The sequence below is a fragment of the Triticum urartu genome, chromosome 5, assembly GCF_003073215.2.
Source record: "Triticum urartu cultivar G1812 chromosome 5, Tu2.1, whole genome shotgun sequence".
Classification (NCBI taxonomy): domain Eukaryota; kingdom Viridiplantae; phylum Streptophyta; class Magnoliopsida; order Poales; family Poaceae; genus Triticum; species Triticum urartu.
Window position 1 is genome coordinate 31,803,513 of NC_053026.1, and position 6,874 is coordinate 31,810,386.

Below are 6,874 nucleotides of genomic sequence, written 5' to 3' on the forward strand. Positions count from 1 at the left end.
AGCAATTTTTCTTCAATCATAGCATTAAAATTCTTTTGCAAAGAAATAAATTCTTTAATATTAAATTCAAAATCAGAGGGCATATTATTATAATTTCCATAAGAATTGTTGTAGGAATTACCATAATTATTAGAGGGATTACTAGGATAAGGCCTAGGATTGAAATTTCCTCTATACGCGTTGTTACCAAAATTGTTCCTACCAACAAAATTCACATCCATAGATTCCTTATTATTCTCAATCAAAGTAGACAAGGGCACATCATTAGGATCAGAAGAAACACTTTTATTAGCAAATAATTTCATAAGTCCATCCATCTTTCCACTCAAAACATTAATTTCTTCTAACGCATGCACCTTTTTAGTAGATCTTTCAGTATGCCATTGAGAATAATTAATCATAATATTATCTAGGAGTTTAGTAGCTTCTCCTAAAGTGATTTCCATAAAAGTGCCTCCCACGGCCGAATCTAAAAGATTTCTAGAAGCAAAATTCAATCCGGCATAAAAATTTTGTATAATCATCCACAAATTCAAACCATGAGTAGGGCAATTACCTATCATTAATTTCATTCTCTCCCAAGCTTGTGCAACATGTTCATGATCAATTTGTTTAAAATTCATAATATCGTTTCTAAGAGAGATGATCTTAGCGGGAGGAAAATACTTAGAGATAAAAGCATATTTGCACTTGTTCCATGAATCAATACTATTTTTAGGCAAAGACGAAAACCAAGCTTTAGCACGATCTCTAAGCGAAAAAGGGAATAGCTTCAATTTAACAATATCATTATCGACATCTTTTTTCTTTTGCATGTCACACAAATCAACGAAGCTATTAAGATGAGTAGCGGCATCTTCACTAGGAAGGCCGGAGAACGGATCTTTCATGACAAGATTCAACAAAGCAGTATTAATTTCACAAGATTTAGCATCGGTAAGAGGAGCAATCGGAGTGCTAAGGAAATCATTATTGTTGGTATTGGTGAAGTCACACAATTTAGTATTATCTTGAGCCATCGCGACAAACAAACAATCCAACACACGAGCAAACAAAGAGCAAACAGGCAAAAGAGGCAAATAGAGAGGGAGGAAGGAGAGAGAGGGCGAATAAAGCGGCAAGGGTGAAGTGGGGGAGAGGAAAACAAGAGGCAAATGGCAAATAATGTAATGCGGGAGATAGGGATTGTGATGGGTACTTGGTATGTTGACTTTTGCGCAGACTCCCCGGCAACGGCGCCTGAAATTCTTCTTGCTACCTCTTGAGCACTGCGTTGGATTTCCTCGAAGAGGAAGGGATGATGCAGCAAAGTAGCGTAAGTATTTCCCTCAGTTTTTGAGAACCAAGGTATCAATCCAGTAGGAGGCTACGCTCGAGTCCCTCATACCTACACAAAAACAATAGCTCAATGCAACCAACGCGCTTAGGGGTTGTCAATCCCTTCACGGTCACTTACGAAAGTGAGATCTGATAGAGATGATAAATGATATTTTTGGTATTTTTGGTATAGAGATGCAAAGTAAATAAATTAAAAGCAAAGCAATAATAAAGTGATGGAGATTGATATGATGAGAAAGAGACCCGGGGGCCATAGGTTTCACTAGTGGCTTCTCTCAAGAGCAAAAGTATTCTACGGTGGGTGAACAAATTACTATTGAGCAATTGATAGAATTGAGCATAGTTATGAGAATATAGGTATGATCATGTATATAGGCATCACGTCCGAGACAAGTAGACCGAAACGATTCTGCATCTACTACTATTACTCCACTCATCGACCGCTATCCAGCATGCATCTAGAGTATTAAGTTAAAAACAGAGTAACGCCTTAAGCAAGATGACATGATGTAGAGGGATAGTTTCATGCAATATGATAAAAAAACCATCTTGTTATCCTCGATGGCAACAATACGATACGTGCCTTGCTGCCCCTTCACTGGGAAAGGACACCGCAAGATTGAACCCAAAGCTAAGCACTTCTCCCATGGAAAGAACAACCAATCTAGTAGGCCAAACCAAACTGATAATTCAAAGAGACTTGCAAAGATAACCAATCATACATAAAAGAATTCAAAGAAGATTCAAATATTATTCATAGATAGACTTGATCATAAACCCACAGTTCATCAAACTCAACAAACACACCGCAAAAAGAAGATTACATCGAATAGATCTCCACAAGAGAGGGGGAGAACATTGTATTGAGATCCAAAAAGAGAGAAGAAGCCATCTAGCTACTAGCTATGGACCTGTAGGTCTGAAGTAAACTACTCACACTTCATCGGAGGGGCTTGGATGATGATGTAGAAGCCCTCCGTGATCGATGCCCCCTCCGGCGGAGCTCCGGAACAGGCCTCAAGATGGGATCTCGTGGATACAGAAAGTTGCAGCGGTGGAATTAGGTTTTTGGCTCCGTCCCCGATCGTTTGGGGGTACGTGGATATATATATAGGAGGAAGAAGTACGTCGGTGGAGCTACGAGGGGCCCACGAGGCAGGGGACGCGCCCTAGGGGGGCGCCCCCTACCCTCGTGACCACCTCGTGGCTTTCTTGACGGAGGGTCCAAGTCTCCTGGATCTTATCTGATGAGAAAATCACGTTTCCGAAGGTTTCATTCCGTTTGGACTCCGTTTGATATTCCTTTTCTTCGAAGCCCTAAAACAGGCAAAAAACAACAATTCTGGGCTGGGCCTCCGGTTAATAGGTTAGTCCCAAAAATAATATAAAAGTGGATAATAAAGCCCAATAATGTCTAAAACAGTAGATAATATAGCATGGAGCAATCAAAAATTATAGATACGTTGGAGACGTATCATGTAGCACTACATGTATGTTGTTGGAAAATCTACTTACATGCTATCTCTTCTATAGTGTGGGATGGATATGTACAGATACACGACCTTCTCTTAAAATTTGATAACTGTCGTTTGAAGATTTAGCATCAGTTGTTCTTTCCTGATTCCTGCATTGCAAAAGATGATGTCAAGCCAAAATGTTTAGCTACACCTCAAGATTATTTCACAATTCAGAGATCTTCTTTGTGCTTATCTCTTCTACAATGTGAAATGAATGTACAAATACTCGAAATGTCGAAAATTGTTGTTTACAAATTTAGCATATGTTTTTTTGTTTGAGAGATACCTTTTGCATTGTTAACTAGCCAACCAAGTGCATAGTTATCAACCAAATATGTCATGTCCTGAACATTATTATGATATATGGATGTTGCAATTCTATAGTGAACATAGACCTGCTACCTTGATTGTACCTATATCACACGGTAGGGATATGTAGTGCCTAAGGTACATGATTGCTCCACTTAGTTGCTTTTGCTTGCTTTATTTGTCATTCATGATTATTCATTTGGTGACATAAAAAGGTTTGTATGAACATGCATTTGTTGATGAATACTTCATTGTTTGTCAGTTATAATGGAGTGGGTGCAGCAAAGCGCGCCTTTCCTGTACCTAAAGATACACAAGAAAACTACTACTGAGGTATTAATTATATCTGTGTCTTAGAGATATCCAACATGATATTTAATGTTTTTAAAATATAATTGAACACACGCACACTCACACACACATGTATACACTATATAACTTATGTATTTATGAAAAATAATTCAAACATAATTGTTATTACAACAAATAGGTTAAAAATTAGCATTCAAGTAATTACATTACAACCATATAAAAATCACTATATTCAATATTTTATTATTTTATTATATGGTTAAGTATGACACATATGTATATAAACTATGATAAAAATAATTTTAAAAAATTTAAAAGTTTAGTATAAAATTATGCAACATCGGAAAATTGTTGATCTTCATAATGCAGAGAAACTGCATACACACACAACTGAAAAATGAAGACTAGTTATTCTATGAAAAGTTTAATCTCAGTGCTATCTGAAGTCAAGCAATGTTTTGTGATATCAGCCTACTTGGCAACCTCAGGCTTTTTTCACCGCTTAGTGCTACCTCTGGGCACCAATGCAAAGACGATTCTTGTTTCATCACACACCATAACTAGAATGTCTATTTTCTTGATCTTGGAGAGTACAAAAGAAGGAAATAAAGAGTTAGTTCACTGAACCCAAAACAAAAACGTAGTCAAATTATCATAAATTTTTAATGAACTTTTGAATATCAAGTGGTGTACCATTTCTTCCTTGATATCAGGTTGCTTGGCAAAGCTCAGGCTTCAAGGTGGCATTAAAAGCTTGTTATGTTCATTCAATTCCAAATCAGTTCCAACCTGGGTTGCAACCGTCACTCATCGTCTCCTACAGAAATAAATTACATTACACAACATCTCTTTGCAGCATATGTAAGATTAATATGATGACTTACCATGAGTACCACAGCGAAGGCAAATAACATTTCCTTTAAGGACTGACGCACATAACCTCCCAATGTCATACTTTATGAGTGCTCCTTGGGAGTTGCTACGTTGACAAAAATGTTCATGAGAGTTAACAAAATCATAATACTTTGTATTTTCTCGTGCTGCACCTATTAGGAAGACTGCATGTCCAATGATTTTTTTCCTTCTATCACCTTCATAATCTGATGGATTGTATGGCGTATAGATATGTCCATATTTTAGACTACCCAATTTTTTTCCACCATAAAACGTGTCCACAAGTGCATCCTCGATAAGGCATCCTGCGTCGGCCTACTCGATCCGGTCATCAACATAGTCATGACACTACAGGAATCACGGGATATGTCGACGGTTAAAACGGTCAACATAGGCTATGCCGATGGTGACCATCGGCATAAATAGTGTCGGCATACCTCCCCTGCCCGCCGGCTTAGGAAAACCGTCGGCATAGATGACCTATGCTGAAGGTGGCCATTGGCATATATACCTGTCAGCAAAAACATTTGATGGCGCGTCAGTCAAGTGTCGTACACAACACACCGGACGCTGCCATGTGGTCTATATATGCCGACGGTTAAATTGTCGGCATATATGGGTCATGTGGTAGCTCTGGTGCCTCCTCTGGACTAGTCCAAGTCACACGCACACTCTGCAGGCCATACAATCCATCAAATTGGTATTCCTGATTTGTCGTATAAATGCACAAAGAACTCGAGCTGCCCAGGAAGTAGTGATTGGTATTCAAAGGGCTAGCATAGCAAGGCCATGACCGAGCAAGAAGCCCGGGAAATATTAGGTATCAGTGAAAAGACGAGTTGGGAAGAGATTGCACAAGTGTGTGATAATATAAGCCCGTTCTCTTGATATCTTCTAGCACTTGTCATGATATTTGTATGAACTTAAGTTGTTTCATCAAATTAAGATTTTCAAAGCACACCTACACTAATTGCTTCAGCTTAAAACTGATGTGTTCATGTGACTGTGTGCTACTTGCAGGGACTGTGACACTGAACATCACGGATAATGTGGAGGATGAAGACACTAGTAGCATTCTGACCAGTTTCAAGACAGACAACCCCTTTTCAAAAGGCGCCGAGTAGGAGACTGAAAAGGAGGATGAGATTGACAATGACCAGGAGGAGGAGGCTGACAATGAGAAGAAGAAGGCTGACAGAGACGATGACAAGAAGGAGGATCAGACTGACGACGACGAGGGCGACCAAACTGATGACCACAATGGCGAGGACCTCAGCTAACTCAAGTTGTGCTTAAGACAGACTAGATGATTTGCTGGTAATAAAATTCTATGCATCTTCCAACAACTATATTATCTATAGCTGAAGCATGTTGTGTTAGTACTTGAACCCTGCATGCACTACGCATGCTAATTTGTGTATGTCTGTGTACTACCATGTTTGGGCCTAAAGTATGCGAGTGAAATAATCTAATTTGGGGACATTTTTTTGTCGAGTAACTATGCATTGCGCACATTATATCAAGAATAAACTACCTACAAGAGTTAATAATGATGCTCCGCACTTGCAAAGTACAGACAAAGATGATGTTCGTCCCACAAACTCCTTGATGGCAACCGACATGCTGATCCAAAGAAACGAACAAACTTTTTCTTTTTTCCAAATGAGATAACCCCTTCCATTAATCATTCAACTAAGATATTTAGTTCTTACAAGAGCAGCATGTTGGGATTGGAAAAGAGAGGCAATGAGTTGGGGCATTAACATGAAACCGTTGTGAGTGATCGCCATCGAAGCGCTCCTTATGGAGCAAACACCTGCTACCACCGGTAACCTAAACAATGGAGTTCAATACAATAAAGAAAAATAGGTGAGACTTTATCGATATCTTTGTGAAGCTACTCTTTGATCACAATATCAAGTTATCCCCGTTATCGGTTTTGTTCTCTTTTATCCTTTTTGTATTTCGGTATCCCCGTGATCACTATGTCCAGACAATGATGAATATTGTAAAACTAAGCGGGCCCAGAGAGTATCTCTCCATCGTTTGAGCAGCAAATCCCAGTATTAAACTATCGAGTCCCTTGACATACTTTTCTGATGTACTTGCATCCATTTACGGGTAACATTTGGCAAACCCAAAGTAACTGTCCGGTATAAAGCTCCATGACATTCTCATTGTCTAAGGCATGAGTATACGTTAACATATCTATAATACCTAAATAGTTCATCCCCACTAAGCTATTTCTCTCAACATGCAGCCTATCCACCTAAGCACACTTGCCACATTAGCGTTTTGTTAGGGACTTACATACGGGACCAACCAATGCAGCAACCCTGCCACATAAGCCTTAGTATGATAATACTGATGACATGGTGACAATGGGAACATGAATTAATTGTAAGTGGGTATGTTCAACATCATTGTTCTACCAACAATGTGCTCACATTATTGCCGGCATCCTGGTTACTTTAACAATGTCCTATAATGAGGAAAACATGTCC